Genomic DNA, 9,608 nt, shown 5'->3' with positions numbered 1-9,608 from the left:
GGGCGATATTAAGAGGAGTAAACCACCCCCACCAATTAATACAATTTTTTTTAGACATAAAAAAACAACGCATTTTTATTATTGATTTAAGCACTTTTATTAAAGAATTTTTAATTTTTATTTACAATACAAAATCTATATTTCTTTTTTTTAGACTTGTGAAACGATTAATAACATCATCAACATTTATTACAATAGATTTATGAATGTTTAATAATGCCAACCCTGTAAGCCGATCCTGGCCCATTTTTGATCTTAGCCAAGTTTTTAACCTATTGACAAAATAATATAAAGTAGCAAATATGGTTAATATAAGGATATAAATAATAAGAAGTGGAAAAGCCAAAAAGTGGATGTGTGAAGTCGAGGAGAGTAGTAAACGAAAATAACAAAGAGAGAATGTAACTACTATTACTAAAAACTAAATACAGAGCGATTAAGCATATGCCACATTCCGAATAATTAAAACATTTGTTTAAAGGTTGTTAGTAAGGCTTTATACAGTCGAGATAACTCGAAAAACTTCCCGGAAACGGGATAACGAATAACGATTGTATATTTGTATGGCGAACAGGCGAACGGAACGGAACAGTCGAACAGACACAACACATTTTCATAAATATCATAATTAATTATTTCATAGATAAGTATCTGATAAGTTATCAGTTTATCACAATGACGAAATGACCCATCGTGACCATTTAGGTAACCATTTCGACAGGTGACGTTCCGTTCCATCATTCGTTTGGCAGGACTACGTCACCCAGTCCTCGGGCCAAATGTTCCATCTTTGCGTATCATAGAGCAATAACTAATCAGTAATCCGATTTATCCGATATAATATGTATTATCAATTGACAGTTATCACAAAAATTTCTCATAAAAAAATATTATTTATTTATTAATTAAAATATTTAGATACACTTATAAGTTCAACAATCATAAAATATTATTTTCAAAGATCTCTCGGGGGGGGGGGGGGGGGGCGATCGCCCCTATCGCCCCCCCCCCCCCTCAAATACGCCACTGTCAGGAATAGTAATCCCTTCTTCTGCCAGGATAATAGAGCATAGTTCAAAAATAGTTGGATCGCATGTAGTGGTTGTTGAATCAATGCATTCATTTTTACATAGTTGTAACTCATCTTTTTTAACGAAATGTAAAAAGTTACTTGTGTTATATTGTTCAGGTACTTCAAACATAGTTATAGGTCTTCCATAACAACATATACTATTTCTAGATTTTCTAATTCTATGAACATTCCACTCTAGTGCCATTTCATTAAGTTCTTTCTGTAAAATATAATATAAGATGTTTTTAGATTATTTAGGTACTCAGTATTGTCATGTATTTTTATATAGAGGTCATAACTACTTGGATTTTCTTCATAAACCAATATCTAATTAAGTTTTTATCAATGAATGATCCGTCAAAGTGTCCATCATCTTTTAATTGGCAGAATAGGTCCATCCAAAATTGTGTAAAATGTTTTCGTAGAATACTCCACCATGATTCAATTCACTGATTTGAAGGGCTTGTACCATATAAGTATGGGGGTCTTTGAGAAGTGTTATTTCTACGTAAAAACTTCTGTAATTGCTCAATATGACGGTTTTCAGTTCCTCTATCAAATCTTACGGTAATTGGGCATCCACCCAATGTCTCTACTGTGTCCAAATAAAAACATCCTATGACTCTGGGATCACTGCAAGAAGGTGCCGCTTCTAACCAAACTATACATCTTGAGAATCCATCAATACACGCACTAATGGAAATTCCATAAGGCTTTAGTTTATCATAACAATCTGTGTTCCATGTATGATTAGGGCCTGGATTATAGTACTGACGTCTTCTTAATCTTTTACGACTTCTTATTTCTACACCTTCAGGATCAATAGTTAGTAAAATACTTCGTACAGTCTCTTGTTTTACTACAAATCCATTGCTGATACATTTCCTGTGAATCCACTTATAGCCATGAAGTTGATTCGATCCCTGTATACAAGTCTCTAAATACTGTTTTACAATATTCAAATGTGTATAATCTGTGCGCCTAGACAAACTTAGTTCCTTTAATCGCCTCTTCAATGTGCGAAAACTTTTCTCTAAATTATGTTTTTTAGACAAATTTGTTATTATTTCATTATAACTAAAACTCATACGGAAATAATTACTTATTAAATCATTTAAGCTCATCATAAAAATTTTAATAAGCAAGTAGGCAACAAAACAATCGTGAATGAGTAGAAAATTAGTAATAAGTTAACTGTTAAGAGAGTGAACTATAAAGACCAAACTCGCAAGAAGCCAAGTCTTAATAGTCAATACTCAAAAGCAACAAAATTCAACAAACAAAGTTGACAACACTCGTCACTCAAGTACTAACGTAAATACGTATTCAAAATGCAATTAATGTATATTGTATAATAATATACTATTATTAATATTTAATATATTATTATCATTTATAAATATAATATCACTGTAATCATAAAACTTAAAAAGTCCCTATCATAGTATAGATTATAGACCTCGGTATTTATTAATGACGTATTTACGATCTCGGTAAGTACCGCAGTTGTAGCATATTATCTTAAACCGTGGTAAGTACACTGTTGTGGTCCTCATTATCATTAATTGCGTTGAAGTTATCAGTAAACGAATTACAAATTTTTGAATAACCAACTACTAATTTCGAGATACAAACTCGAAAATTTCGAATTGTTAAGGCGAAATTTTGAGTTGCCAAGTCGAAATTCCGAGTTGTTAAGTCAAAATTTCGAGTTGCTAAGTCGAAATTCTGAGTTGTTAAGTCGAAATTTAGAGACAATATTTTTTTCTATGTGACACTACTGCGCTTCCGTAAGAACCAGATCTTTACAAAACTTTAAAAATATATTATTGCTGTTATCTATAAATTCTCTGTATGTTGAATAATCAATATACGCCATAGATATTGCACTACTAATAGAATCAAATGGACATATATTGTGGACCATGTACTTAATTTTTGATAAGCTAACTGGCCACATACATTTACATTTTTTAACAGTGTGTTCAAATGGACCATGTGTTTTTTCTCTTTAATATGTTTTCTATTTCTGGTTTAGGATCCATGTAAGTCGTCAACCTAATTTTTTTGTGGGGCTTTTCTTTTAATTTGGGTGTCATATCACCATCGTTACCGTTTCCGCGTCAGTTTTCAATTTCGTCAAAAGTATTATTTGTTTTATTTGAAAACTCAGAATCACTACTATTAGAAATATAAGAATCAAACAATTTCGTTTTTTTTTTAAGTGATATACTGCTGCCAAGATCATCATATTCAGATAAATTATTTAAAGAATTATCTTTATTTTTGTCCATTTCACAGTAGTCTTCTGTAATACAATAATTTTTATATGATTCATTATCACTACTTACTACAGAGTGACTAGGCACATCATTCAATTCTATGAATTTATCATTCCGTAATTGAGATGATCTGAATAATTTTGTATTGTTATTAATGGATTGTAGATGTCTAATTATAAATCGGTCGATGGACATTGGTTTGACATCATTTCGCAGAATTTGATTTTTTAATTCGGCAAAATCGCTTTCTACTAGTGCTGACGAACCAATTGCATAAGGCGATTTAAACTTATTTTGCATAAGGCAAGTCCAAAGAGGAAAATATTTACACATTCTTAAAACAACTTTGGCAAGATCTAGCATAAAATATGCAGAAATTCTATCACCTTTGATTTTAAAATTATTACGGCTTATATTTTCAATATTATCAAGATATTCTTTTATGCTATCAGATATTTCACCATCTTCATACTCGGTTACCATTTCTAATCCGGTGTTTATATCAATGCAGTCTTGGGTATTATAAATTTCAATACCTTTAATTTTTTTTTAAATAAATTATCTGCTTTCTTCAGATGGTGTAATTTCATTATTTTCAGAATATCCATCAGTCTCACTATACATAACTGTCAGAAATGCTGTTAACACTTCTTCAAACTCATTTAACTCGGTTGATTTCACAAGTAACCTTAAGCCTCTAACATAAAAATGTTTTAAATGTTTGTTTTTTAGTTGAGTTAAGTGTTTAATACGACAAAAATGTGCAACATCAATTCGAACATAACACGTGGGCATTTTATGTATTTTACCAATTATAAATAATAATAATAATAATAATTATAATTATAATTATAGTATATCAAAACAAGTTTCTACGTATAATTTTAAACTTTTCCCTTCACAAAATGCTCGCATTATTGCACCTAATAGTGCAAACGAAAAATCACAAACCGCCTCATTAGGTATTCGAATACCCGAATTTACCCATTCCGCTAGCCAATGAAATATAGTAATTGTACTTTGTTTTTCCGAAACCGTCTGTGTTATTGGAATTTTTCCATAGTGTGTATTTACTACAGCTTCATATAAAAACAAATGTGAAGATAATAAATTTAATGAAGAAGGTTTAAGTTTCTTGACTAGTCCTCCAGTAGCGTCAATAGAAACTTTGCAATAAGATTTTCTTAAATCTCTATATATCACAAGCTGATTTGCTGTCCAATAGTGCACAATTAAAGGATCTTTAGCTATGTGATGAATTAATCCAGAATATTGGGAATTATTTTTAAACTCAACTAAAGAGTTTATTGGACATTTTATCTTAATCCCTAATGCTTCATATTTAAATTCCTGGTTTGGTTTTCGCAATACTTCATGACGATACAAATTAGGAGGTGATATTTGTCCGAATTGAATATCAGATACGTTATATCGTCTCCAGTTGCTTGCTAGGTCTGTCGAAAGTTGTTGCCCTACTTGCTTTCGTTTGTCTCCTTTCAGTGGTCTTTTAGTAATGTGAGTTAGCTCTTCACCTCTAGTATCTTTTGCCAATCTTTTAATAATAAGTGGTTCGCCATTATTTGGTTCATTTTCAGACCACCCAAATAATGAACAGTTATTGTCCTTGCATTTGGCTTTGAAATTTAAATATTATTTTGTTTTTTCGCAACAAGAACTTACTTTGTGTGTTTTATAAATAAAATTGCAAGGTAATTTATATTCTTTTAAAAATGTATCATTGATAATGTCTGTCCACGCCCCTGGTTTTAAAATTGTTAAAAGCTCTGGTTCCATTTTTTCGTTTGTAAAATACAGTAGAGGGTTTAAATTTTAAAAACGTTTCATGAGGAATTTTCAAAACAAACAAAGTCTTATCTTTATTATTCCGGTAAACGCTATCATCATCATCCATTTTCTCATTTATATTACCATTTGAATCACTATCACTTGCCAATAATGTATGGTTTGGTAAGTCAATGTTTAATAATGCTCTTAAATTTGTTTGATGTTTATGACAATCTTGGAAAACTGATTTGTACAATGTTTTAGGTTGGATTTTGTTATCAAGCTGTTGCGATAATATTTTTCATATTTTATGTGATGGAGGATTTAAACACCCATTTTCGAAAATATAAGTCTTATTTAGTTCCAAAACTTTATAAATAGATTGAGAATCTAATATAGGTTTTCTGCCAGTTTTAACGTCACCTGACTGAAAAGTGAAATAAGAAAAAAATAATACAATATAACATAATTATGTTTGTTACGAGGTCATGGCTATAAAGTATAGAAACGCTTATATTAATATTATGTTATTTGATGACACTTATTCCGTTTTATAAATTAATAACACAAACATGTGAAGGCCAGGGCGGATATCGATAAAACCATATATACTATTTAATTCGAAAATTTAGAGATGTTCACGCATCGCTCATTTCTCAGAAAAGTCGAAACTCGCGAAGATGAATGAGCATTAAGTTGCCCCTTTGTCCCACCGAACTCAAAACACCAAAAAATGATTGTAAATTAATTGAAAATAATTGTAAATTAAGTTTCGTTAATTGCAAATCTTTTTTTATATTTTTTATGAATTTTTCAAATTGTTTTGCCAACCGCCCCACTTTGTGAGATCGACTTCTAATTACTGCCAATTAACTGTAAACTTATTGCAAATAATTGAAAATTTTCGCTAATTGTAAATCCTTTTAGATTCTGAAGAACGGAGTGATGAATGTATTGATTTTACAATGATGTTTTTTGTTTCTGTGTACAGCACAATTAGTCGAAATAATGCTTCAATTTCAAACTTTGGGGGTGGTTTCCGATGTAAAAGTGAATATCATTGGTGCATTACCTATAGAGGTCAAAAGTAAACATTTTCCAATAGTTTAAAAAAAATCGAGTAAAACAAAAAAAAAAATGACAGAAAAACGGGAATTTTTATACAAAACCAGTTTTCGACCAAATCGATTTTTTTTATATGGTTGTAATTCAAAAACTAATCACTGAAATACTTGAAACTTTCACCAAATGTTTATGTTAGTGTTATCTATATACAATGTAATTTTCACTAATTTGTGTTTTTTTTTTTTTAGTTATTTATAGACCACTGACATTTTTAATTTTTTTTTGAAGTGCTTGTTTCGTTTTTTTTAGTTTCGAGAAAAATTGCGAATTATTAATTAACAACGAATGTTATCAAACATGTGACCCGCCGCGCCGCGCGCATTCCCATACGGCCGGCCGAATACCTTCCGTGTTCCTAATAGTCATACATTATAATCATATTTTATTTCTTCAAAACTAGAAAAAATATTAAAAATCAGGAAATTAATGAAAATAAAATTTTGAAACGTCATTATTTTCAGAAAAATAAATTCTACAAAATGCCCGAGTATCAATTTTACTGTTCAGTGCCGGTTGCACTGTTTATGAACCGATAACTGAACCTACGACGGTTCGCTAAAAGTGTTTAATATTTAGAACAATTCAATGTCAGTTATTCAGACCATGCACGGTGCTTATAGTGTATAGTATGGTTTATAAAATAAATATTGGACAACTTTCAGGAATATTAAGTTCATTTTTTTGTAGCAGATTCCAAAATGTAGAATTTTTAAAAATTGTCGAATCTGAATCTTTTCCAAATGATCCTATGTCGACGTAAACAAATTTATAGTTAGAATCAACGATTGCTAGCAGGACAATTGAGAAATAATGTTTGTAGTTGAAATGTTGACTTCCAGTTAACATTAGTATGGCTTTATAATACGGATATGCTTCCCGTCTATCGCTCCTAAACAATGAGGGAAATTAGCACGTTGTTCAAACTTGGCTGCGGTATCTTTCCACATATCCTCTGTCATAGGTAGCATTTGAATATGAGCAAGTTTTTCCCATACTACATTACAAACTTCTCTAACAATATTTCCTATTGTTGAAGCTCCTAGTTTGAAAAAAAAAATGTAAATCTTGGAATGTACATCCGGTTCCTAGGTATCTAAATATAATAATAAATAATATAATATATCGAGCCTTATTAGGTAAAAGGGCGTAAGCGACAATTTTGGCGAAAATGAGATATTGGTATCAAAATTTTTCTAAAATTCAGACGCATCGATCTGTAAAATGGCTAAGCGACAATATAAACTTAAGCATGTCATTTTGCCATTTAAAGATTGGACGAAAGCGACATGTCGTTTAGGCAATAACTTAAAAATTGATCGTAAGTCACATTAATTTCGAAAAAAATACGTAAGCGACTTTGTTGCATGTGGTAAGCGACAAAATAATAATAATTATTTAATCAGGCGTATGCGACAACTTAATTGGCGCTTAGAAATTTGTTCGTAACATCATGTTGGTTACGATTGTTTTCATAATATTATATTGTTTATCTATTATCTTCAATAATATTATTAATAATTACTTATAGAATTTATTTAAAACGGTGAAAAATCATTTGATGAGCTTATATTGTGTAACAACATTATTTAATTTACTTTTTACCCTGCTTTTTACCTACTTCTTATATTTTTACAACTGTAATTCGTATAATAAAAATTTTGTCACGATTCACATCAGGAACATCACGTTCTCGAATACGAAAAATGTTGTTTGCTGCGAACAATTTGAATACAATACCATCAAGTAAGATTTTGGAATAATCTTTAATTTAATTTTTGATTTCTAGTCATATTATTATGATTAAACTATTTGTCAAATACTTTTAGCTGATGATAGCATATGTATTACTCATGATAATTCAAATGTACAGAATTTGAGTACACAAGACAATGATGAATGTGATCAAAATTTGGATCACTCAGGATACTTTGGTATGTTCAACATGTTAACACAAAGTTAACTAACTATTGGCATTGATTTGTTTTATTATAATATAATATTATTATGATTTTATTGTTCTTAATAATATATCTATAAAGTAAATAACATTATATTATTACAGTTAGTACCTATTTTAAATGTTTCATTTACTATTTATTTTATACTGCACTTAATGCTAAAATGTTCATTACCAAATCCAATTGTGTTAGTCTACTTTTATAGGTATTGTTAGTTATACACTCATTATTTTTTAATGTTTCCTATAATAATATTATATTATATTATATTATTATTAACATGATATTATCATGTTTTGCTTTTATTAATTAGATGAAAATGTACATAATATTATTGCTGCAGAGAATGATGCTGTCAATGATATTAACAGGAATATTAATAATAATATGTATCATCCTCTGGATAGACCAATACTTACGATAAGTGATCTTGAAAGCATGGATTTTCGCTACTTAGACTCATTTGGTGATACTGTTGAAATTCAGAATGATGGTGTTTCCAATGAAGGTAATAATTTATTTCACACTGCATTGATGGTGCCAGTATCAGGCACTGGCATTAATACTCATGAAATTGATCAGACTGAGTTAGACTATAATAGTATAATTAACAACTCAAATCTTCAAATGAATAATATGACTGTGAATGAAGCTTCTATAATATCTGAATCTCATGATGCCCCGTATGAACCAGATGAAATAGAATTGAATGAAAGTTTTAGTGATGACAATGTAGTTGGAAGAAGTGGCCGTAAAAAACCTAAAAAAGGTACTACTAGAAAAGTTTTAAAAAACTACTTAATAAATGGAACAGGAAAAAGTGTAAAACCCAACCCATGTGCAAAACTGTGTCAAAATAAATGTTCAAAAAAGTTTGATGAATCACAAAGAGAGGATATTTTTAAATTTTTTTGGGAATTAGATCATGAACGTAGAAGAGATTATTTACTGTCATGTATGAAACAAGTACAAATAAAAAGAAAAAGGTCAATTGGTGAAAGTAGAAGATCAGTGACAAATGAATATTTTTTAAAACATAATTCTATTGAAGTTCAAGTATGCCAGCAGTTTCTTCTTAAGACATTAGATGTCCCTCAAAAACTTTTAAGATATACCCATTTGCATAAGTCACCTGTGAACACTGCTAAAAAAGATAGACGTGGTTATAATACTCCTCGAAATAAAACAAGTCCTGAACAGTTACAAATAGTGGATAAATTTATCAGGTGTTTACCAGCTGTTTCATCACACTATTGTCGCAATAAGTCAAACAAAAAATACCTACCAACTGAGTTTAGAAATATTGCAAATTTATACTTAATTTATAAAGATTATTGTACAAAAAAAAATGAATTTCCTATTTCATCTTTAGTTTTTCGTCGTTTT

This window comes from Diuraphis noxia, unplaced genomic scaffold (genome assembly GCF_037042655.1).
Source record: "Diuraphis noxia isolate RWA-SAM2 unplaced genomic scaffold, SU_Dnox_SAM2 contig0001, whole genome shotgun sequence".
NCBI lineage: Eukaryota > Metazoa > Arthropoda > Insecta > Hemiptera > Aphididae > Diuraphis > Diuraphis noxia.
The sequence above is the reverse complement of the archived record's forward strand: the minus strand, read 5'-3'. Positions refer to the sequence as shown.